This window comes from Canis aureus, chromosome 19, assembly GCF_053574225.1.
Source record: "Canis aureus isolate CA01 chromosome 19, VMU_Caureus_v.1.0, whole genome shotgun sequence".
Classification (NCBI taxonomy): Eukaryota; Metazoa; Chordata; class Mammalia; order Carnivora; family Canidae; genus Canis; species Canis aureus.
This window is the reverse complement of record NC_135629.1, coordinates 21,958,796-21,984,781: the sequence shown is the minus strand read 5'-3', so window position 1 is coordinate 21,984,781 and position 25,986 is coordinate 21,958,796. Positions and strand designations below refer to the sequence as shown.

Below are 25,986 nucleotides of genomic sequence, written 5' to 3'. Positions count from 1 at the left end.
AGCCTACCTTTCTTGAATCACTCAGATTAAGTAAGTGACATGTTAGGCTTCTCATTTCCTTAACTGACCAACTTTTTATCAGATGAACTGCACATATGAGTAGGAAAGAAAGTTCGTAGGGTAAACAGAAGAATATGAAGCCCCTTGCTTTCATTCTATAAGTAGTCCTGGGGCTGGGTGGGGGTGGGGTGTGTGGGGTGCGAGGGACCCCACTCACCTCTAGGAGATTTCCTATGGAATGATGCAGACCCTTTTTTCTTAAAGAAAAAAAAATCATGATCATATGGCCCTTTATCTACTCCAATGTATTTTTATTTGCATCATCTTAATATTTAGTTGCTTATCTCATGCCTTAGAAATGACAGGTGCTTGCAGTCTTGCTCTTGACAGGCCACTACACAAATAACTGTCTTGCCTGAAAGGGCTAATGCAGTACTAATGAACAATAAATCAACTTTGATTATCAAGTGTCAGCCCAATCCGTTTTCAGTTCAACTCTATCACATCCTAGAGTAAGTCAGCCACTGTCTCTGGATAGGCAGTCTGTATTTTGGTTTCATTTTTACACACTTTTCACTGAAATGTGTCAGGCAGCTACAAAGAATCACATAAAATAGAAGTAGACATTTCTTCAATTTATGCGAAGGGTATTCAGAATGTGCTTCTGTCTTCATTTGGTTTACTTAGTGGTATGTCTTAACGTTCAGGAAAGCTTTGCATTCTTTCAAACAACAATAACAGCAACACATCAAATCCTAAACTAGAATCTCAATGTGATCATGTTTGAGGTCTTTGACAATGACATGCTAGCTCGAACACTTTACCACATAACCACCTCTGATTGCACATACACATTCCTCTTAGAAAATCTATTACAAACAAACGAACAAAAAAGCAATACCCGGCCGCGTGTGTGTGTGTGTGTGTGTGTATATATATATATATATATATATATATATATATATATCACTTGATTTAAACTGAAAAATAATAACAACAAATATTTAAAAAACTGGCTTCTTTTAACACTGACTTCCTAATGATAAAATAAATGTAACTTATTTTTCTCTTAAGCAGATTAGTCATTGATAGTATGATTCACATTTCCTGTTATCAGGCTTAATTTTTCCCCCAAATGTGTCACTTTCAGAATGTTGGAATCTATGGAAATTAGGTGATTTGCATTTTTGAATTGGCTTGATTAGAACATTTGGTCTGTGTGGACAAGAATATAAAACTACTAAATTTTCCTTCTAACTGGTAGGCCTTGAAGGAGTTAATCCCAAAGAGGAAGAGTCTATATGTACTTTGCTCTAAAACTTTACCACCCACTTCCTAAAGGTTCCCCCCTCCTTCCCATCACAACTCTTGGGGTTGGGGTTGGGGGGGGTGGGGAGGAGGGTGAGGGAGTCTCCTTTCCACTGACCGTCTTTCAGGCAGTTTTGACAGTTGAGTTAGTTCCATTCAGAGCCCAGGAAGATGGGAGCACCCCGATGGCAATTCTTCAGTCGCCTGCACGTCCGAACCCAAACCCTGCTCCCTACTTAATGAACCGGCAAAGTAATGCAACAGACGCTGGAGACTCCCCAACCTGCCAGGGTGTCCCTTCCCTCGCCGGCCTGTTTTGGTGGTGGGGCTTGAGCCCTCCCCTCCACCCGCCCCCCATCCCACTCCCCATCCCACCCCACACTCCCCCCCCCTCCTTTTGCTGTGTGTGAACTCCTTGAATTTGAACAGCCAAGCTGAAAATAGCCCGAGACAGATATAGAAACAAAACTATCAGAAGCAAAGCAATACCCCGCACGGGTGACACGCAGAGGGAAGGCTCCTTGTATATTTCACACGCTCTCAAAGTGACATAAATCACACCCCAGATACGTCCTCCCCCCCCCCCATCCCGAAACGGAGTGATGGCGAGGGCTTTTACCAAAGTGGCTGCGTGAAGGCCAGACCCGCAGAAAACTGATCGCAAACGAAAAAGAGAGCGAGAGCCACACGAGCAGGACTTCCTCCAACTCTGAACTACACCCCACCCATGAACATTAAAAAAAAAAGAGAGAGAGAGAGAGAGCGAGAGAGAGCGAGAGGGGCAAAGCCTCTCCTCTCCGGGACGCACAGGCCTGCAGCTCCTCCATCCCCCCCTCCCCGCCTCCACTCCCAGAGCGCAACTCCCACCCAAGTTGGTAAACAGCGACTGTTGTTATTATCATTATTTTTTTTTCTTTAAAAAAAAAAAAAATAGAAAAGGAAAGAAAAAAAGAAAAAAAAAAAGGACTGAACTTGGAAACCCTCGGGCGCTCCAAACCTTCCCCAGCGAGAGGCCCCAGGAAGCCGGCACCGCGGAGCCCGGGGGAGGCGAGCGCCGCGGCCGAGCCCAAGCACGGGGACCAACCTGACACTCTCCATGTAGCCGCCAGGCGCGCGGAGCCGGCTCGGGGCGCCCGCGCGGGCCGGGCGTGGGGTCCGGCGGCCTCGGCGTGCAGGCGGACTGCACGCGCGCAGGGGCGCTCCGGCTCGCGGGCTGACAGACGCGCCGCGCCGCGCCCACCCGCCCCGCCCTGCTCCACCAATCACAACCCGCCTCTAAACACCCCGCGCCGCGCCGCGCCGCGCCCCACACAATGGGCTCCGCGGCCCGCTCCCCGCTCCCCGCGCCCCGCGCCCCGCGCCCGCGCGCCCGGCCCCCTCCGCGCGGCAGGTGAAATCACGCGCTGGCGAGCCCCTGCTTTTGTCTGCGGAGCAACTCCTCCTAATTGCAGTTAACCCTTTGACCTGCCTCTGGCTGACGTCTGGGGAGCCGGGCCCTGCGCCCTGCGCGCATCCCTCCCGCCAGCTGGGCTCTGCGGGGGGCTCCGCGGGGGGCTCCGCGGGGGGCTCCGCGGGGCTCCGCGGGGCTCTGGGTCGCGCTGCGCGTGTGTTTCGTCTTTGCAAACTGACAAAAGAGTTGGTCTCTAACCTTCGAGACCAGCCCGGCCCGACGCGCGGAGCCGGGGAACCCGCGCGCGCCCTGCGCACGCCCGGCGGCTCCGAGCAACTGTTGGGAATCGCCAAGGGGGACGCGTGCGGGGCCGCCTCCGAGCGCTTTCCTCGAAAACGGCCTCCGCACACAACTTTCGCTTCGCCGCCGCGGTTTAGCAGAGGCTCGGCCACCACCGCCTCGCATCCCCGCCCCCCCCTCCCGCGGCCGCGCCGGGCCCGCCCCAGGTCGCTCCCCACCTCCTTTCTGTCCAAGAGTCGGGCTCGCCAAAGTGTGCCTGTGCGCGCAGAGGGGAAACTAACCCGACACGGGGGCTGAAATAAATAACCACCAAACGTGCCTCGTCGCTGAACCGAGCTACTTCCCCTCTGGAACGACAGCTGCTCCAGGAGGCATCTGCCCCAAGTTCGCTAAGAAATGATTCTTTAAATTCCTTTCTTATTTATGCAACAACAGCGACAACAAAAGCTACTACTCTCCGCGAGCGCTGGGAGATGACCTCTAATCAGAAATAGTCCCTGGCTCTTTCAGGCTATTTAAAGCTGAGTGTTTTTTTTTTTTTTTTTTTTAAAAAAAAAAAAAGTCACCAGTAGGTTGAAAACTTTGTTGGCTCAACTGGCACGATTTGAATGCCAGGTGAATTCAATCACTTTCGGCAGCTATTTATCATCTTTAAATGGAGAGGGAGACTTCTTGGCCTGTACTTAAAAAAACAACAACAACAAAAACAAACTCTAACATTTTTATTACTTCTCTCAAAATATTCGAGGAAAAGTAGTGACTTCAATGACTACCGTGTTTTCCCCTAATGTAAAAAAAAAAAAAAAAAAAAAAAAAGAACCCCAAAAGGACCACAAATCCTAGCCCAGCAATTTCAGGAGTTTTACTTGAACGTTGTCTTTTTGTTTTTTTGTTTTTCTTATTTGAGGCGTTTAATGCAGATTACTACTACAAACCAGAAAGCATATTGATAATATTTCCAATCAAGCAAATGCCCGAATCTCAATAAGGTCAGCAGGAGAGCAGACAATTTCCCCATTAATCTGGCTGCAAAAGAGACAAAAGCTTCAGTTGACTGTCAACTTATGATCAGATGTTAAATGGGTGCATGGCAGGTTGCTCTCCACCCTAAAGTGTTTTTGTGTCAGACAACAAATTTATTAATGGCATTTTTCAGGTCACAAAAATGTGACCCCACCCTCTCATGAATATTCAACGACGGACCAAGGGCGTTCTTTTTTGGGGGAGAGGGGCCTTAAATCTGCCAGAAGGTACCATGAATCTAGTAGAGTTCTGACTCTTAAAGAGACAAGGCACTCTTCTGGGAGGGGCTGCCAGGGCCCCAAAGACAGGAAATAAAAATATAGGAAGTTCTCTCCAACCAATGCACAGTGAGAAAGTAGAAATGGTCATTTCAAAATACATGATTGTTTTCAAAGGTCTTAAAATTAATTTGAGATTTGAGGTCTGTGAACAAAATGGGGTGCCCTTTGAGGAGGCAGTTCATGTTTTTCAAAGCCAAGTTCTTCATGAGGCATCCATAAAACTCATGCATGCTTTTACAAGTTGGACCAACTCCTTTGCAGGTCAGTGTTTATCAGCTAAGTCTCCAGGAGCATCAGAACAAATAACAAACAAACAAGCAAACAACAAACATTACAGACGCTGATGAGCCAGTCTGTGGAGACAGCCTTACACAAAATAATTAGAGAGTGACGCAACGCGCTGGTTACACAAGCACTAAATTGCACAGGGGTGGCTTTAAGCACCATGGGACCACAGAGGAAAGGGAGATCAGTGAGCTGGAGAGGTCTGGGAAGGCCCCTTGGGGAGGTGATGTTTAAAGGACTGATGGTTTGGATGGGGTGGGGGGGAGGTGACAGTTTGGAGAGGGAAGTAATTTAGCAAGCTAACTCAGAGGCCACCTGGAGCCCTTCCCTCCCTCTCTCCAAACATGCCGTGGTGACTCACACACTACTTCTAGGCAAGGAAATGAAGCATCAGTGATAAACCTGGATAAGCTGTATATATGCCCAGGCCATTTTGATTAATTCAGGACTCTCTCAGGATCCCATTCCATGTGGTCCTGTCGACCTGTGCTGTTTCTGGGATTCCGTGAGAACTAAACCCTTTCACTGCTGGAGTACCATGTATAATGTTAAAACCCGTGGTTACAATGTAGAGGACTCAGCTAATGTAATTTATTCATCACCACAAGTGCCAGGTCACTTTTGAAAGGCCAGGTTAGAAAGCAGTGCCTCCCACCCAAACAAAGTAGCATCTGGATTGTGCGTGCTTTATAGAATGGGTTACTTAGCCACAGGGTCTCACTTAGTTGTCCTAACTTGAACAGAAAGTGCAATCCCCACTTTACAGAGGAGAAAACTGAGGCTCAGAAAGCCAACAGTGATTTCCTTTTCCCCCCTGTAAGAATCAAACATACCTAGCAGATACATACCACGGGCCACAAGGGGAAGCAGATACTGGATAGTTTCAGAAAAAGAAAGGCCGTGATAACATAAAATGAATACCCGGGGGGGGGGGGGGGGGAAGGCTAATGTTTAAGGAAGAGTGAAGGAAATGCTAAATACCATACTTAAAAATATTTTTGATGCCCACATCCTAACACCCACAACAGATACAGTCCTTGTTCAAACACCACATATTAAGAAACCTGTCAGTTGCTAAATGAGTCCATTGTGCAGCTGGCTGTGTACTTAAGAATAGATTACTATGATCCCACACCAAACTCTAACCACCAAATAACACACCTGGGACTAAAATCATGTATTATACTTGGTTCTGCTGAGCCTTAGCCTTGAATGCAGAAGAAAGTGAAGGGTTTTACTGCCCATTCAGCGCTGTGGATGGAAAGAAGATGTATTCCATGAAGAGTCGGAAGGAGCATGTTGTCAGGACATTATTCCTACATGCTGATGAATGGCGTGGCAGGGAAGGAGATACGGGCCACGGTGCCTGGTCCACGTAGCCCTCAGCTCCAACGGACGTCCTGCTTTGCCAGAAGCTGCTTGGAAATAACCAGGGAATGGATATGTAAATAGACGCTGGCCCACATATTTCCAGCAATGTTGAGAGTGGGAGACCTGCTCTGATAAAGTCAGTTAGGCTACCATGTTCTCAGAGGTAACTACTGTAATTTGTGTTGCCAGAAAGTTCATCTGCCAGAGTGAGTGAAATAAAAATTGATGAACAATTTGATGGGTTGAAAAATCAACTGTGTGACAAGAGGCCAAGGGTATAATTCAATTGCCCATCTTCTTCTTCCAAACAATGCTTGCATTAACACTTACTCTTCCTTTTCTAACTAATTTAGGGGAATACCCAAAACATGTATCCTGAAATGAAGGAACTTGACCAAGTGACTGTTGCTAGAGAGAAAAGGGTGAATGGGCAGGAATACAGAATTTCTTCCCTCACAGTAGTCACAGGCTTGATGACCTGCCCAGGGAAGTGAGTCTCTCCAGAGGGAGCCCTGCCTTAGTCTTTCTGATGTCTCCGAAGACCGCCAACCAGCTGCCAATTACAAGTACTAAATTGTAACACCAATGCCCGAATTCTGAGATTTGGGCACTTGTCTCCAAGGAACCACAGTTCTTTCTTGATTTAAGTGCTTTTACTTAAAAATATAAATTAATACATCATCCATCTACAGGGAGCTAAGGCAGTCAGCTCCGTGTCGATATTGTTTATGACTCTCTTATGTCTTTGTTGACCATACAGTTGTTAATTATGTTGTTTTTGGTCTGTGTGCCTCCGTGGCCACGGGAAAAGACTGAGTTCCCACTGTTCCAAAGGAGCTTAAATTTCTCTTTCTGACACCCTCCAAATGGCCATGAGCATCTTCATTTAATGCAACGTTTTGTAATGCCAGTGCTCCTAGTTAATTTATATATACACGGTAACATGTCAACATTCAAGTGGCTTATGAACATGATCGGGAAATAAGCTACAGAAAACATTTATCCCCTCCAACCCTTCCTCGCTCTAAATGTAAAGACATTCAGAAAACAAAAGCATATGTAATCACGAGTAAACAAAATCATATGTAGAAAGACAAATGGCAACATCCTGCCCTAAGTCTGCATCTGACTGACTGCAACAAATTATTCTCTCATTTACGATAAAACATAATCCCTTGTTTTAATATAATGTAAAATGTATTAGTGGACGGCTTCTGCCATAAGGTTAGAACAGATTACACTGAAGTGTGCAAAGTTCTCGAAAAGGTACATGTTTTGGGGCAGGAGAGCATTTCCCAAAGAGCTTTGTCCTTTAGGTATCAGGAAAAACAAATCCTTACCACCATCAAGTCTGAGTCCGTATTTCCTCTCCAAAGAGTAACAGCATTTATGGCACACCCCCACGCAAACCCTCGGTTTTAAGCATAACAAGAACTGGGTCAGTGAAGGGGAAAGAATAGATGGCTTTTGGGGGGTGAAATGACATTTGAATTTTTTTTTAACGTTTAATTATGTAGAAATCGCTGAATATCTGATAAAGGCAACTGGCCACCTTTATTTAGTAAAATCAGCTTTTCCAGGGACCTGGGGTGTGCAGCAGGCCTGGAAAGAGGCAGAGGGAGCGTGTTGCATCTTGCCCTCTGAACAATGCTCACAGGTCTCCCTCCCATTGCAACGCCACCCTCCTGTGACCCTAGGTTGACACACCCTCATATCAAAACCTACTTTACGCCTGCCCTCTGCTGGTAAGCCTGCCAGGATTAGGAAATTTTGACTACCTCAATTTATTCAGAAGACAACTTTTAAAAGCTGGAGCGAAAAGGACGTGTAATGAACTGTTAACTGGAATATATAAATTAAGACACTTAAAAAACGGTGGGGGGGGAGGGGCACCGCTGGTGAAATATGGCACTTTTAATGTAAAAATGCACATTCGTCTATTCTATTGCCTGCCGGATCACAGCCCAGGAGTGCCAAACTCTACATTTTAGCTTGCCTAAGAGAACAACCTGTATTACTGTCGGGCATCTTGCCTTCTCTTTTGCGCACTCTCCGGGGAGAGCATGTCGGCGCATTTTCAATAAAACACCTTCTTAGCAGTAAAGGGCCACTGTTCCCAATTCAGTGGTCCCTAAGGTTTCATGATACAGTATATTTAGCTGAGTCGCAGCTCGAGTTTTCCTCTGGCATTCATAAGATCCTTATAAAGGAGAAGGGGGGGGGGAAAAAAGCCAAAGAAGAGCCTTCCCCTATCCTTTGTTTAAATAAGAAAACAGTTAAGTTTGAGATTGATTAGCTGGCATGACTTACACAAAACAACGGGACGCGCTCCCATGCCCTCTCCCCACTCCGGGAACCCTCTGCACGTGCGGGCCAGACGAGCCTGCAGGAGGGCTCTGGGCATTAGGGGGTAAATTTCCGCAGCAGTGTGCAAGGGTTTAACGGTGCAGCTCCTGTCAGTGTCAATGGGAAGCACGAGGCCTTACAAATCCCTGCATACCATTTCAAAAATATATCTCCAAGACGGGAAAATGAAGCTTAGCAGTTGCAACCTCAAAAGCATTCAGGAAGTAGCACTCTTGACAGCGCTTTAGATGCCGAGTAAATGCTCTTATAAAGAACACCCAATCCAGCCGACAATAAATCTTACGCCGGGGAAGCCCGCGCAGGGCTGTGGAATCCCCTCCAAAGATAATTGCCTTCCACGCTGTGTGGCATAGAAACTGCAACACGGAAAACATTTTCAGGAGCCCTGCATGGATTTTCTTTCCTTAATAGTCACCGATTTTACACACACACACACACATACACTCACACACACCCCTATCTTTCGGAGATACCCTATAAAAGAATCCAAAGGTTCGTCTTCTTTTCTAGAGAAAAGTTATAGCGGGGGCAGGGAGTGCCACAGAGAAGCTGGGAAGAGGGGATGTGTGTAAACACTCCAGAGCAGGATCTGAAGCATGCATCAAGGTACGAGGTTGCCCGTCTCTACTTCCCACTCACTGGAGGCTCATGCAGTTTCCAAACGGTTCCAAGTATTGGGACTCACCCAACAAACTCCAAAGGACGTAGGCAGATTTTTTTTTTTAGTCCTAAATGCCCTCAAGCAGTCTGTCTAACCCTGAGATGATGTAGGAGCACTGGGATCTGACATAGGGTCCTATTAATGACTTTGTCATGAATTAATAGTGCAATTGTGGGCAAGTCACCTCACCCGTCTGAGCCTACACACTTCACCTACACAAAGAGAAAAACACATGAGATACTCTCCATGGTTTCTTGAACAATAACTGTAACAACTATCATTATTGATTGCTTGTTATGTACCCGATACACATTTTACGCTAGCAGAGGACTATGCTTTAGGCATCTGATGGCTTATAATTAAGGTCAAACATAAAACACATATAAAACTAGTTTAAAAATATAAATACAATTTTAGAGTTCAGCATTCCTGGACACTACAACGTCTATGGTAAGTTGGGGAACAAAGAGAGGGGAAAATGCAGTTTGGCAAACAACTCAAAAGCCCTTATTCTGATCCTCTGGTGGTTAAGACACCCTGTGAGACCCTATGAAGGAAGTATTACTGTGCCCACTTAACAGATGAAGAACCTGAGGCTCTGAGAGTTGAAATCACTTAACCAATGTCTCACCGCCAGTACGGGGAGAATTAGGAGTTGAATTGTTCCCAAGCCTGGCTCCTGCCCCACCTTGCCAAGCTGCAGACTTGCACAAACAAGGGCTGGGGGCTGAAATTAAGCCTGGCACAACAAAGAGGCTGCTTCTACTTTTACTACCTTAGAAAATGAATGTGACCAAGTCACTGATTGGTCCGCATGACTGGAACCTGAAATATAAATGTAAAATTCTGATAGCCTCCTCTGCTTCTTATCCAAGTCCAGAGTGCCAAGCCAGGCGGACCACATGCATGTGGAAGTTCCCCTGAATCTGGTAGGATGAGGACAAGGGGCTCGTGCATTCTCATTTCCTCTCCCTGAGTGAGGAGCTTCCACTGCTGAGATGAGAGACAGACAGACTTTTCCCTTCATCTCCTTCAAACACATTACTAGACACATGGCAGTGGGCTGGTACCCTGGCCTGGATGATGCCCGAGCTCTCCTGGCAACTCAGATGTAAAGATAAAACACCCCTAGTACTGGGACTGATTTTGTTCCTGATTATAAAAGGCACCTAGACAGTTTAGTGTGGTAGTTCTGGAGAGAGTCTGCCGTGGTTTCTTTTTTTTTTTTTTAATTTTTATTTATGATAGTGGGAGAGAGAGAGGGAGAGAGGGAGAGAGGGAGAGAGGCAGAGGGAGAAGCAGGCTCCATGCACCTGGAGCCCGACATGGGATTCGATCCCGGGTCGCCAGGATCACGCCCTGGGCCAAAGGCAGGTGCCAAACCGCTGCGCCACCCAGGGATCCCTCTGCCGTGGTTTCTGACCTTGACTGCACCACTGCCTGACTGTGCTTTTGGTAAATTACCAGTCTCTGTGGGCCTTGGTTTCCGCCTCCATAAAACAAACAAACAAACAAACAAACAAACAAACAAACAAACAAAACCTAATAGTAGTTCTCCTCCCAGAGGGTTGTAATAAGGACTAAATGACACAGAATGGGTCAGTGCCCAGCACACTGTAAACATGCTAATGTTTTCCCTTATTATTATTGTTGCTATACACTGCTTTTCCTTCAATTTCTTCCTTCTGCTATAATGAAATACCCAAAGGCATAATATTTCTTTTTTTAAAAAGATTACTTATTTATTTATTTAAGAGAGAGAGCAGAGCGAACGAGAGAGAACATGAGTGGGGGAGAGGGACAGAAGGCAGAGGGAGAAGCAAGCAGGCTCCCCGCTGACCCCGGGAGCCTGGTGTGGGGTTTGATCCCAGGATCCTGGGATCATGTCCTGAGCTGGAGGCAGACCCTTAACCACCTGAGCCACACAGGCACCCCCAAAGTATTTCTTTACTATCTCAGACTCATTTTTCTGTGAGGCTACTGAGGTTCTAATGCCAGGATTTAAGCAAAAACTCTTACATCCAATTAATCTTAACAATGGAAGAAGACATTTGCTTGTCACTGTTTTTTTCAACCCTAGATCGCAAGGTCATAGACCAAGAATCTTCTCCAGAAGGCAAAATGGCAACCCAGCTTCAATCTCCAGGTTAGTGGATATGCCACATCCACTAGCCAATTCATCACCTGAATGTGCGAAGGAGTTTGGTGGTTTGTTAAATGAATTCTTAAGGACCTACTGGAATAATCTAAGGAGTGGTCTGCCCTGAGTGCTGAGAACACTGGGGTCAGCTGACATGAGACCTAATTTATGGAACCCTCAACCCTATGATTATACAATATTTTGCTACTATCGTCTCTGGGAAGGAGAGCGTTTGCATTCCATGCTCCAGAGATTACTCAGCTCGCACTCAATTGTAATGACCCAATAAGTGGATTTTTAAGGTTCTTTTCAAAGTTTCCAATGTTTACACTATCCAAAGTAAGGAACAGAACCCAATGTTAGTGCTTCCAGAGCTCAAGGCATACCACCACCCATAATTTCATGATTCGTTGAATTTGAAAAAAAAAGATACATGGGCAGGGAGTAAAGAAGAGGGTTTCCTTCCTGGGCATAGCGGAAAGGGGACTTGTAAGACAAAGACTGGGCTGGATATTTAAGGATAAAGCTCTGTCCCAGGTAGTAGGGCAGGCAGTGCAGGGGAGACATTTTCAGCTATTGGGAACAGAATGTGCAAGTGTTCACGAGGGAGGTTACACATCAGGGAACTGTGAAGTACTTGCAAGGGCTGGGGCAATTATAATTCACACTATATCTCCTTTCCTCTGAGATCAGTTTTCTGTGATTCCCCCAATTTTACCTGTTCCTCCTATCTCAAAAATTTATTCAGTTCTTCCTCTCCCATTCTTCCTGTTTTGCGCATGGTCTCTGTTCTGCATCTATATCATGGCCAATATTTAACGTGATCTCTTTTAGCCTTGACTTTAGCTAACTCAAAGACACACACACATCCCTTAAGTTTGCAGAATTTGAGGTTCTTTATTCCTATCCTGGCATGCTCTCACCCTGTGATTCTGAAGTTTCTGACCCCAAGATTTTGATTGAGTGAATCTGTGATATGCCTCTGCAATTTTCCAGAAGATGAGTCCATATTATAACCGGGGTTTTGGAACCACTAGCATAATGTTACGAAGCATGGACTCAAGGATTCGGTATTTTGGTCATGAAAACATTTAAATAACATTGTGTCAGATATGGATATCTTATTATGCAATTAGTTAGAACAAAAGCATGAAGAGAATTCCCATCCATACAGGAAAACATTAAGGATTTACACTAATCCCGGAGGACAGGAAATGAACTTTCACAAGACCAGCACAGACAGGACCTCCACTGGTCTTTCACTCATCACTCCCTCTTGGCAGCGAGGCTCCAATCACTGGACCATGAGGTCTAGTCTCAGTGAGCTTTCTCTGAGGGCAGCCTCGCTGTGCGGGGCGAAGGCGCGCTTGTTAATTTCTATTCACTCACTTGCTCCTTTTCAAGGAAGAAGGGGTAGAAAGGACAACTGACGTCCCGTCTACTTCCGCAAACTGAATGTTCGAGGAGAAAGGAGCCAAGTCTATACAAAAACCATTCCTCCATCAGGCAAATTATGCTCCTCGACAGAAACACACACACACAGAAACACACACACACACACACACACACGCAAGAGAGTGCAAAAGTTTACTCCACTTTGCTTGGCCAATGTCACCACTATAGGAACTCAATTTGGGGTAGTACATGTAGTACAGTTCTAACGAACTGCAGCATTCACAGTCTATGCCAGTAATTTCTGCAGTCTATCAAATGTTGCATTAGCTCATCAAATGTCAAAAAAAAGGGCCCTGTACGTAAGGGCCCCTTAACAAATATCTGATTGATTTATAAACAAATGAATAAACAAGTGAATGAGTTAATGGCTTCTTTCCTCTCCCCTTCTTTTGCATTTCATTTATGTTTCACACATTATACTCTCTCTAAACTATAAACTCCAAGAGACAAATTCTGCATTCTTTTATTTTTCTCTAGTTGTGGTATCTAGCAAAGTGCTAAGGAAGAAGTAACTAGGTACATGTGAAATAATAGCATCTATTGAAAAACAAGGCAAGACAACAGGCCCAAAATGGAGTTGCGTATGCTAAGCTCCACACCACCTTACTGAGACTTAGCTACAGTTTCGGCTCTTGGAATCTTAAACCAGTCTATCAGGAATCACCTGACCAGCACTTGTCAAGTAATCTGCCTGATAGACCCTGCCATCCCCCAAAGGAAAGAACTTGGCAGGAAGCACCTTGCTTTTTTCCTTGTCTAAATCCCTTGTTCCTGTTCTCTTCTGCCTATAAAAGCCTTTCATTTTGTGTAACTCCTTGGAGCTCCTTTCTATCCACTAGACTGGATGTTACCCAATTCAAATTGATTTCTGCTCAAATAAACTCTTAAAATTTTTAATATGCCTCAGTTTATCTTTTAACAGTTCTATCAGAAGAGGGATTTGAAGGAGACCCCTCTGCCCATAATCCTCAGGAGCATAATCCTCAGGAGCAGTTAGCAATGAGACATGGGTACTGCCGAGCTCCCTGGGCTTGCTACTTTCTCTCAGCCTCTAGAGGAGGTGGGTAAGTTCATCTGAGATCCTAGCTCTACAGTTTTCATGTTATGAATTTCAGGTATTATTTGAACATTGCTTTTCCTAGACCAGGTCCAGAAACTAGCCAGAGCCAGACCGGGTCTGACTTAGAAACCGGACTGAAGGTTTTGGGGCCAGACTGGGTCCAACTTGGAAAGCAGATTGGGTCTGGGGACAGACTGGGTATGGCTTCAGCTGGACTAGGTCCAATGTGAGACCTTAGGTGAATAAAATTTTGTTTTAAGGCTGAACAAGTGAATTAACCTTACCAAAGATAGTGCTGAGTTATAAAGGCCACGGTGGACAACTTTAAACTTTATCCATTTATGAAGGTGTCTTAGAGAAAAAGGCATCATGCCCAAGTACTCAGTATAAAAAAATAAATGGAAAAATCACCTCTCACACTCTACAGTTTCTGGTGATTAGGACGAGACCTACCAGAACCCCCTACTTCCTCCAGAACAGAGGGGATCCTGGGAATACTGGCAGAGGCTGACAAAGGGCGAGAATTCTTAAGAGGGTCAGTTTTCCCGTATCTCTGGGATGCCTGGTTGAGCGAGGAAAGTAAAATTTCATTGTCCCTTCCTTTCAAAATTCATATTGGCAGGCAAAAAACATATGTAAGAATTAGATCTTTGAACTGTGACTTATGAATTTGCTTTGAAGTACCCACTGGTTATAATCCTTTCTCTCCTAGGGACAGCTACTGCCTCCTTGTTTGTCTTGTTTTGTGTCCTGAGAACTTGGCTGGGCAACCACAGGGCTGGAGGACCTCCAAAATTTGGCTGCAGAAATGTGGATTGCACTCTATTTGCAGCCCAGCCGGGGTCTTACTGACTGTTGCCAGCTCTCAGGGGGATTGTCTAAGTGTTTCTTTCTTTTGGTTGTCTTTAGGAGTGACTCTGGATCTTGAGAAGATTGTACCTTCTGCACCTTCTTTGGGATACATTTTGGTCCAAGGGAGTGTTCAGTATAGCCAGGAATACAGTTTGTCCCAGCTGAAATCTCACAAGGTGCTTGAGGGGATTTTTGTTTTGTATAAGTAACTTTATGGCTAGAATTTGGCCAAATTGGAAGCTGATATTCACAGGCTGAATTAGGCCTTCTCCCCTAGCTAAAATGTAAGCTATAAGATCTGTCTATGTATGTCCATGTATGTATGTTATAAATATGTGATATTTTTTCTACCTCCAGATCATAAAGCCAAATTTATTTGTAAAGACCTCTATCTACTTAATTGGCTTAAAGACAAAGAAGTATTTATATAAATCAAGTATTCTCTCAGAAGTATGGCAACGAACCCAAATGTTTTTCAAGTTCATGTGATCTAGCATGATCTCCAGGGAAGAAAAAACAAAAACTAGTGTAACTTCGCTGGTCTAATTAAGACAGGCATATCTTTAGAGTCACCAGCATTAAATATACTATTTTTATTTTACTTAGGTTCACTAAAATTCAAATAAGCTAATGTATCTCAGAGAATCTGTCAGTGAGGAAGAGAACTTAGGATGATGGTTAGCTGTTTAATGTCTCATGAAATTTTCATGATTACTCTAAACATAATTGTTAAGAACAAGTAAATTAAATATACATATAAGATAAAACTTAGAAAGGAACTTTTCTTTTTTTTTTTTCTTTTTAGAAAGGAACTTTTCAACAATAATTATGCTTTATGAAAGTCCACTTAAAAATAGCTTTCAAAATCTTCCTGGTGACTTGAAACTTTAAAGTTATAATGAGTTGAGTTAAATAATAAATACTTATTGGCTACTTATATCATTTTCTTTATTTTTTTAAATATTTATTTATTTATTTATTTATTTATTTATTCATGAGGCACACAGAGAGAGAGGCAGAGACACAGGAAGAAGGAGAAGCAGGCTCCATGCAGGGAGCCCAACACAGGACTCGATCCCGGGACTCCAGGATCACGCCCTGGGCCGAAGGCAGGTGCCAAACTGTTGAGCCACCCAGGGATCCCCAGATCATTTTCAAATAAGATAAAATACTGAACCATTAATTACTAAATACAAGTTTATGTGCTTTTGCTTTGTTTTGCAGAAAAACTAAAGATAGTTGGGTCTATTTATAAACATGCATGCTGCCACATTGGAAAATTAACTATTAGGAAGAATATACTTCTTGAAATGATTAAATTTTTATACAGTTGTCAATCTACAACTCTCAGTTTTCACTGAGAATTAAGAATTCTACGTGTGAAGAATTCTGGGGGTCGTTGGTGGCTCAGTCAGTTAAGCATCTGACTCTTGATTTTGGCTCAGGTCCTGATCTCATGGGTCATGGGATCAAGACCCCTGTCGGGCACCACTCTCAGCAGGAGTCTGCTTGGATATTCTCTCCTTCTATCCCTTCCCCCTATTCATGTGCGTGCGCTCTCTCTCAAATAAATAAATAGATCTTAAGAAAAAGAATTTAAAATAATATATGTAATTTAAACTAGAAATAATAAAGTTTTTAAAAACACACTATAATAATAGGGGTACTTGGGCGGCTCAGTGGTTGAGTGTCTGCCTTTGGTTCAGGTTGAGGTCCCGGGGTGGCCCCACAGGAAGCCTGCTTCTCCCTCTGCCTATGTCTCTGTTTCTCTCTCTCTGTCTCTCATGAATAAATAAAAAAAATATTTAAAAAAAAACCCACCACACTATAATATCAAAAATGTACTTCTGTAAAACCAAAATTTACTTGTCTTTCATCTGCTAAAACTACAAAGTTTTCTTGGACTGTTGGTCTGCTTTTTTTTTTTTTAAAGATTTTATTTATTTATTCATGGTAGTCACACACACACACACAGAGAGAGAGAGAGAGAGAGAGAGAGAGAGAGAGAGAGAGAGGCAGAGACACAGGCAGAGGGAGAAGCAGGCTCCATATAGGGAGCCTGACGTGGGATTTGATCCCGGGTCTTCAGGATCGCGCCCTGGGCCAAAGGCAGGCGCCAAACCGCTGCACCACCCAAGGATCCCTGTTGGTCTGCTTTTGATAGAATATTGAGAAAGGTTTTCTTTACTTTTTAAGTTATCTACCTGGAAAGTAAACATTTTGTGTCTTACAAAACGATTTACTATGCTTCACATTGTCTCTATCAGGTCTTTGATTTACTTAAGAAAATGAAGTCTTCTCAATATTAAGAGAGCTAAGTTTTGCTCTCAAGTATGTAACCTTCTGTATTTATGTTAACCCCTTCTACTATTACTTTTGTTACATAGATAATAATTTAGTATTATTTCATAATGATCTGTGATCCTATTTAGTCAAATGTTCAAACCTTTTGAGGTTTGGACAGAATCCCCAGAAACAAATTCTAAATGAAGTCTTTTTTTTTTTTTTTAAGATTTTATTTATTTATTCATAAGAGACAGAGAGAGAGAGAGAGAGAGAGAGGCTGAGACACAGGCAGAGGGAGGAGCAGGCTTCATGCAGGGAGCCCGATGTGGGACTTGATACCGGGACTCCAAGATCACGCCCTGGGCCAAAGGCAGGTGTTAAACCGCTGAGCCACCCAGGGATCCCCCTAAATGAAGTCTTCTGACCTCAAACTAACTTTGGCATTTTATGGCAGGTCCCTGGAGTATTTCAGAAGATTTCTTCTCTTGCCATATAAAAAGAGATATTAAACTAATTAGGTTTATTTAACATATCAAATTACATGGGAAGCATTATCAAATGAGAAGTGATATTAAACCTTCTTAGCTTATATTTGTATGGATGCATGTTATTAAGTGTTCTAGAAATTGTGTGAAATTCCTAGAAATCTGATATGTCCTGTATAATGTTATCAGTTGTAATTGCAGTTATCTTAAAATGTTGTGTGTCACAGAAATAACCAAATTTCTTTGTCAATTCTGTTATAATGAACTCTCAGCAGATCTTTAACCAGGGGAATTTTTAAGTCTTTTTTGTCATTTCCAGACAGTTATTGTTTTACTCTAATGCTTTTGCCAAGTGTTTTATCTTCTGAAAGATTCATAGAAAAGTACTCTAAAATATAGGTTTCTGATAACTTCAAGGTCATAAAACTGAAATGGGTAAGAATTTCTAGAACTAATGAAAAACTGGATTCAAACAGAATAAGAATAATATGGGTTGAATGAAAGTGATAAGGATGATTTTATATATATGTATATTTTTATACATATATATTTACATGTATATATATATATATTTTTTTTTTTACAATTTTTTTTTCAATTTTTTCTTTAAAACATTGCTAGTTCCTGAAGGCTCCCCCCACCCTGCCATTTAAGGAAATCTTTTTCTCTTAAGCCATCTGTGATTTAAGGTGATTTCGTCAAATATACTTATTTAAACATTTACTTTCCCTTTTTTTTCTTTAAAAAAAAAACAAAAAAAATCTCCTTGGAAGGTATAGTACCAGGTCTGTCCCACAACCCGAATGGCAGTCGAATTTCAAGGACTTGAAACTTGGGTCTTCATCTCCCAATTAAAAGAGTTCCTCCAGACTCTTGGAATGGCACACCAGCCAGAGATCTAGACTTACTGACTTAGGAGGTTCCTTCTCAGAAGCAGATGGCATCTTGATGTGGACAGTTCTTCTATGTTCATAGATCAAGATCTTTACCTTCAATATGAAGGCTTTATTCCTTTTGCTTTTTTGCTCCTTGTTTTTTTAAATTTCAGTTACTGCATGGGAATCCAATGCTCCTTATCTCTGGCAACCATCCCTGAACCTACTGCTAACAGAATACCTGCCCAACAAAAATCCTCAGACTCTCACCCAGGTTGTTCTTGATAATAGGATAGTCCTTGGTTATCTTTCAGCTGAGTAAGGCGATATTCATGCTGGAGCCAATACTGCTTACTGCACTTGGATTAATGCTTGTGGGGAAGTTGAGACTCAGCCACATGAGATCACTGAACAAGCTAGTTGGCTTAACAAAGTGACTCCTTCAACAAGGTCTTTATTTTACTTGTTTGATTCTGACTAGTTTAGGTCTTGGAGGCCAGGGGCTCCAAAGAACATTGTAGATATTGGGAATCTGCCTGCTTATAATGATCACAGCAGTCTCCCTGATATGCTGTATTCTCTCAACAGCTTGATGTGCATGTTCACAGCCACTGACTACCAAGCAAATGATCTCCCTAAAGCCCAGAACACCAGCCAAGGAGTGAAGAGAATGGCCAACTTACAGAATGTGAACCTAATGTCATGACCTGTGACTACTAGAAAGAGAGGCAGCAAAAAGGCATTATGACCTGTGAATACCACACAGAAATTTGAAGTAGAGGAGTACGGGGGAGAAGAAAAAGAAAAAGAAAGAAAAAAGAAAAAAAGACACCCACAAAAAATAACAAAAAAATGCAGTAACTCCAGGGCGGGGAGTATCACCAAGGCCTTAAATTTTGATCTCCTCTCTTAGGCTGAAAATCTGATCAAAAGGGGTAACTGAAAAAATAAAACAAAACAAAAAAATCAAAGCAGGCCTCAGATGGACTCACTTTTGCTAAGCTCCATGTCATCAAACTGAGACTTAATTACAGTTTCAGCTCTCCAGAAATGGAGTCTTAAACCAGTCAACACAGGAGTCATCTGATCAGCACTAGTTAGGTCATCTGTCTAATGGACTCCTGCCGTCCCCTAAAGGAAAGTACCCTGCAATAACCAATCCACTTTTTCCATGTTCCCACTCCCATCTGTCTGTAAAAGTCGTTCCTTTTGTACCGGTCCTTGGAGCTCCTTTCTGTTTGCTACATGTCTGGGGGTGCTGCCCAATTCAAGTTGATTTTTTGTTCAAATGAACTCTTAATAATTATAATAGGCCTCAGTTTTTCCTTTAACGCACCTCTATATGTAATGTGCATGTTCAACAAAGGAAAGCATTTCTGTTTTGCCAGCTGAGGGGAGAAAATAATAATAATAATAATAATAATAATATTATTATTATTATTATTATTATTATTATTTTGGAGAAAATCTTATTGATGACAATTTTATAATTGAGTGACCTCACTTGCAAAAAAATACACTCCATTTACAGAAATCAATGATCAAGGAGATTCTTTCGTTTTGAAAAAAAACAAACTAGATACAAAGTATGATTTAAGGATCTTGCAAATCACTTTAGGTTTTACCACTGTGAGTAAACTCAAGTCACTAAGGATACCACAACTACACCTACTACGGTAAAGGGGGATAGATACCCAGATTTTTAAAAGGTCATCTATCTTTCATTTGTCTTGCTAATTTGGTCACATGAAAACAATCCTGAATGGAGATAAGACTGGAGATAAGACTTTCCCTAGCTGCTGTCAGCACCTGAACAGCCTTAAACTGGATTTTTCATTGCTCAAAGTATCCCCAACTCCATTGTGCTCTGCCTCTGATGCGTCTTGCCTGACACAAGGAAGAAAGAGAAGGATTAGGGAAAACCTACAGAAAGGGCACAGCCCACACTCTCCTTCAGAAGTAGAAGATGGATTAGCTGGCATGACCTCTGCTTCTCTCTTGTCACCTGGATCCTCAGAATCACAGACCTGGGAGCCAAGTTAATCCCAAGAGCTGAGGCGATTTATCCCTGTCCCATAATCACTCTTGTCCTTTTCTGCCACAGCTGCACCACCTTGGTCTTGTCCCTTCCCTTTAAAGCTACCTAGGTTCTGGTTTTGTTTCAAACACATAGCCAGCATCTGATGCGTGAGAGACAAGGCCACAACCGCCTTCGAATGTAGTAGCATCTAGAAATGAGCATGGCAGGTCAGGTGCCATCTGCTTTACCCAGAGGAGGACAGAGACTCAATTCCGTTCTTGGTGTCCTCAGCCCCTACCAGGTCACGACTGGCTCCTACTGATTTCACAAGTATCCCCTAACTAACTGTCACATAAACTACTATTAATTGGAGCTCTCATTCCACACTTACATGGTGGTCTGCACTTTGCATTCATTCCCATTAAAGATCTTTTTCATTCTGATTCAGAATTTCAGCCAGCTGAGACCACTTTGTGTGTGTGTGTGTATCATGATTCTTAAAAATATTAACTCTTCCTCATCCTTCTCAGACACACACAATTTTTGTCATCTCTAAATCCCTTGAATCATGTAATGTGAGATGTGTTATGACCAGTTTGCTAAATTTGTGCCTTCCAGGGTTTCATAACATCTAAAGCAGAGTGCTACAGTTACTATTTGACAATTACCAACGCCTATTACATGTTAGGGATTATTCACATTTATCACCTGTTCCAAACTGAAAGGACTCCGAGAGGTCAGGTTCCTCCTGCCAATCTCACTTGGCACCTAATATGCTGCCTGGATCTCAGTAGGTACCTTCATAAACAAATGTTCTTGATGCATCAATGAGCGAACTTACTTAATCTTAACCACAATTCAGTGAAGAGATCCTAGTATTAATCTACATTTTATTGGTTAGGAAACTGATGTCCAGAATGTTAAATAACTCAATCAGAATTAGGTACCATGTTACATAGAACCAGCCCTTAAAAAGCAATGCCTACAAAAACTATACAACATGTGAAAGACACATTAATCGCTCACTTCAAACCAGGACTTCAAGGGGGGTGGTGCGCCTCTTCGTATTACTAGTGGGGGCCACATCTCCCCAAGCATGTCTCCTACCAGCTTTCTTTCTCCCCTTTCCACAGAAACAGACGAGGCTAAGGAAATTTCCAAATTAAAACCTGGCAATGGTTTCTATATTCTTGTTTCCTAAACCTATAAATCAAAACTGTCTAAACAGGTCATAAATGTTCCTTGGCGATATAATGGGAAAAGTTCTGATTTATGGTGCCGGTAGAATAATTTTAAATAATTACATAAGAGTTTTGAAAAATGCAATTAACACCTTTGGAAGTTTTTTGAAATGAAAATGAATCTCTGGAGATGACTGTTCCCATACATAAAGATAGCCAGTTAAAAAATAAAAATAAAGCTACAAGATGCAACTGTGTCTGAATGATCCTGCGGAGACAGGGCACAGGAGCTTTTATTTACAATGGGAATTCAGGAGCATGGCCACATGAGTACACATTTTAACTCCGCCGCCTCATCACACGATAACACCACCATTAGCACATGTCATTACCAAACATCAAAATTAAATCACCAAATAAACATCTTGTTTCTTTTCAGTCCCAGCTGATGCCTCGCTCCCTCTGTACTGGTTTGACACATCCTACCACACTGTCCTTTGGAACACTTCAAATCCTCCTACCTGCTCTTGCAAATCTGGCCAATGTTCTTTCCTCTTTCTCTTCATTTGTGATTCATCTCCTCCTTCAAAATCCAACCTTCTCCAGATGAAGTCACTCTGAACATCCTTCTTTAACTCTAACTTCCCTGGTACCAAAGAAAGTCTTACCTCTCTGAATTTCCCTTTTTGGGTTTACCAGAGAGAAGTTATGATTTTATATGATGAACTACATTCCCAAGCTCACCTGGGATAACCTCTGTCCCTCACTCAGCGTTCTTTGGCCCATCTCCCAACACCTTCTCTGAAGCATTTTCAACTCAGGAAAGAGTACAACCAGGCCGCCTCCAACAAAACTAACTTTTAAATTAGGTATGCTTTGTTTGATGCTACCTGTTCCTCATTTTCTTCTCGATTGATCTTGGATGAGAACAGTCAACAACAGTGAAGCAAAAATGGACTTTTTTCAGGGTTCTTTTGGGTCCAGTGGGAATTTGAGAAGTGTTACGACACTCCACAATTCATTTGTAGAAATGGTCCCAGGTAGCTCCTAGTTCTTGAAATCCACTGTCCCAACTGTGACTACATAAGGAAAACTCTCAGCCACCATCCTGGCCATGAGAATGAAGAAAAAAACCTGAGAATCACTGAAACTTTTCTCTGGAATAGATTAAGAGATCATTTTAATCCCACCCCCTCATTTTCCAGGTGAGAAAACTCATACCCAAGAAGGAAAAATGACTAGCCAAAGGTCAGACATCTAAGCAGTTACTGGCAGAACCAACACTAGAACCCCAAACTTCTTACTCCTAACAAAGCATTCTTTCCATTGCTTCACACCACCTGGTAGGGCAGAGACATGAGGAACCACGAAAGCTAAAATAATCAACCAATGACATTTAACAATTTTTTTGGTGGTGGTGGGGATATGTAAGGAGACAACAGTCTTTCTGTGTTTGTTGGAATGAGCGGTGTTTTTTAATTTTACCTGCAAATTATCAGTGAAAACTGCACTTAATCAACACTCCTAAGGGCACAGGACATCAAGATTTAACTCATCTTCTCCTGTCGCTTGTCCAAAATCACGTGACTGTATTTGGCCATTAATCTAGAGCTAGGCTGTCCAATAGGCTACACACGAGTCACATGTAGCTAATTGTGTATGAATTCATTCTAATAAAATAAAATTTAAAATTCAGTTTCTCCATCATACTAGCCACATTTGAACTGCCCAATAGCCAATGTGGCCAGTAACTACCATGTGCAGACACAGAACACTCCACCACTGTAGAAAATTCCACCAGACAGAGTGGAACATCTAGAACATACCAGTTTATGAAATGGGTACAATATGAAAATCACTACAAAGATGAACTGTGAAGCATGGACGTTTTCCAGCAACACGGAACTTGCCGAAATATTTTTGGCCAACTGACTCTGGTTTCTGAGGAGGACACTAAGTCCTAGGAAATGTATTATACTGTTCTCCCAAGCTTTACAAGGAGCAAGACACAGAGTTTGGATTGAATGTCAAGTTGTTCGACTCTTAGGGAAATGATTTTTCCATGATACCTGCTGACTGGCTGAACACTAAAAACATGGCATGCCTTATCCTCTTTAAGATTGACCCAGGGCAAAATGTCTACGGGACATCCATTTATCTATCTTCTTAAAGGAAAACTAGGTACAACTACTTAGCCCTTGTGTATTCTAGATGTATGTGAATTCAATGGAACCAGCTCTAGCCAGGGGAATCGGGAGGTGGGCACATGGCTCGGCCCAGCCAATGAGCCTATTCCTATCCCCTAGTCCACAGTGACTAGATCAAGTGTAGATGACTCACGTCATTCAGTCAATTCAGACTTTTGTTAGAATTACTGAGGAAGAGATATTCTTTCTTTCTGCAGGGGTTGCTTAGCTGTACAAATGTGAATCTGGGGCTCTCAGAAGCCATCTTGCCTCAGCATGGGGGGAATCTGACAAATATTAAAACTAACATAAAAAGAAAGCAGAACAGAAAACAAATGGAGCTAGACCAAGTCCTGGTGACATTATCTGAGTGCCTGGTCCCAGCTGTGTGTGAGGCTAGGCTCACTGTGGAACTTTCAAGCCCACGACCCCTTCATTAGCCAGTCTGAATTGGGTTTTGACATTTACATGCAGAAAGGTTCTGACTAATACAGGTACCTCTTTCCAGAAGGAGATTAGGAAGTAGTTATATTAATACTTCCAATCGACTTTGAAAAGCCCAGCAAAAGAGAAACACCGTATTACAAAGCACATGATGGCAGTCGCAAATCTTGGTTCATGTGCTGCCTTTCTGGAAGGGATTCCCCAAGTCAAGCCTAATTATACTCAAACTGTCCCAGCCACGCATCAATCACTAGGTTTCAATTCAACACATGTGCATCTTTCTTTCAATTACCCTTATTTACAAGTTTCTTATCAGGGTAGGCCTGAAGCATCACTTTACAATTAAGTAAAGTATCTTCTAGACAGAGGCCCTGGGAATTTCTTCAAGACATTTTCACCCTCTTAAAAAAAACAAAAATACAAGGAAATACCCCCAGGGTCTCATGATGAAAGTAAAATGAAGACTTTTTGGTCTAATGGGATTTCACTCAAAATTCTTTTACCATCCTTCCTTCCTTTTACACAAACACTGCTCTGATTCCTTACTCATGGGTCTATTTCTCCCTTCTTTCTAAATTAGCCAATAAAGTTTCCCTGTCTTCCTAGGTCCCATCTGCCAAACTGTGACAATCATACATTTATGGAGGGTGGCAATAAATGATTTACCAAATATGTTAGGAACCACTGTACTGTAATCCATACAGCCTAGGAAAATACATTCTGCCTTCATTGTGGCCCATTTCAAATTGTCCGCTGTGTAGCCATGATGTTTGAAATCACTCACTGAGACCAGGCCATTTTAAAAGGATAGGTTTTTAATGGATTAACCTCCCATTCAATAGTGTTAATTTTTTTTTTACAAGGCTTTGCTTTCTCCTTTATAAAATTGTATTTTAAAATTTACAATCATTGTTTAAACATACGGATTTGGGAATACAGTAAGTTGTTTTTCCTTAGTGGCTTATTTATTTAATTCAATGATCTTGTCAAAATCCACTCTTTTTTAGGCCGTTATATTTTCTCTCCAGCTCATCAATGGCTAGGAGTGAATCTTTTCTTCTCCCATTGAACTTTTTCACTTCAACTAATTAATATTCAGCATGTATGGTCCTGTTAGTATGAAATTCTAGCCAAAGTTTGGTGAGGTCCTATGGCTTAAGATTTTTACTAATAATGAATATGAATTTTAAGCTGGTGTTTTGAAGTCATCCTAAACAATTCTATCGAGCTCTGATAACATTACTAGCATCTTTGTTAGTGAGTATGTGTCTCATGTTGGGTGTCTTGGCTTTATGTCTTCATTTGGTCCTGCTTTAAGAGCTTGCGAGGTGGTATCACTTACAGGAATTTCATAGGCACAAGAACGAATGTGAGAAGGTTAAACATCTTGCCCAAGGTTGACAGTGGCAGGTTAGGATTCAGAGTCCCCTGTGCCACTCAAGCCTGGGTGAATACTTTTGGCGGTGCTGGGCAACAATTCTGAAATTTGAACTAAAAATATCAGATTGAAATCCTTCATGACTGCATTCTTTAACCTGGGAGTAGTGCCTCATGTGGGCAATTGACCTCTCAGACCTCTTTGGTTTTGGGCAAGATGCAGAAAGAAGGTTCTTCCCTCCCTCATCATGCCCTAGCGCTTCTAGCTTCCCCACGGAGGGCTGGCAGTTAATTCCATATTAACAAAATTTGTGAGCCTTGCCTAAAAGAGAATCTTCTAATCCATCCTTATGTGATGATGCAACATACCCATGTCACTATTATGCAATTTATTAGGAAGAAAGTGGGGTGGGGGGAAGGAGGGCACATTTAAAAAAAAAATGTTATGCTAATTTTATCCTTGGAGAATCTGGAATAGTTGTTGCCTTTTGTGATCTTTAGTTTCTCCGGCTGGTAGAGAGAGAGGGCTGCAATCCCCATCCAGACAAGTCATCTTTGATCCCTCCGAGTCCGTCAGTGAGAGGCAGGGACCAAAACCCTGAGTTCTGTCTTGCCAGACACTCACCTAGAATGTCCCTC

General features: G+C 42.6%; 1 protein-coding gene and 1 long non-coding RNA gene across 16 annotated transcripts in view; one reads left to right on the top strand and one right to left on the bottom strand.

Moving 5' to 3' along the window:
* The window catches only part of FOXP1 (forkhead box P1), a 375,887-nt gene that overhangs the window by 103,424 nt on the left and 246,477 nt on the right, over window positions 1–25,986 (bottom strand). Inside the window, exon 1 of one of the 14 annotated variants that reach the window (XM_077858075.1) lies at window positions 3,217–3,236. The exons of 10 other annotated variants lie outside the window; for them this stretch is intronic. The gene's annotated coding sequence lies outside the window, so the exon portion shown is untranslated. Of the gene's footprint in view, window positions 1–1,426; window positions 1,541–1,927; window positions 2,046–2,392; window positions 2,500–3,216; window positions 3,237–25,986 lie in introns of those variants that run through there. 3 more of the 14 variants (XM_077858072.1, XM_077858074.1, XM_077858073.1) reach the window with 3 other exon arrangements.
* Window positions 3,036–25,986, top strand: part of LOC144289747 (uncharacterized) — a 28,853-nt gene continuing 5,902 nt past the window's right edge. Inside the window, exons 1-3 of one of the 2 annotated variants that reach the window (XR_013357673.1) lie at window positions 3,036–4,563; window positions 11,067–11,132; window positions 13,489–13,635. This is a non-coding gene — a long non-coding RNA (uncharacterized LOC144289747). Of the gene's footprint in view, window positions 4,564–11,066; window positions 11,133–13,488; window positions 13,636–25,986 lie in introns of those variants that run through there. The other variant, XR_013357672.1, reaches the window with a different exon arrangement.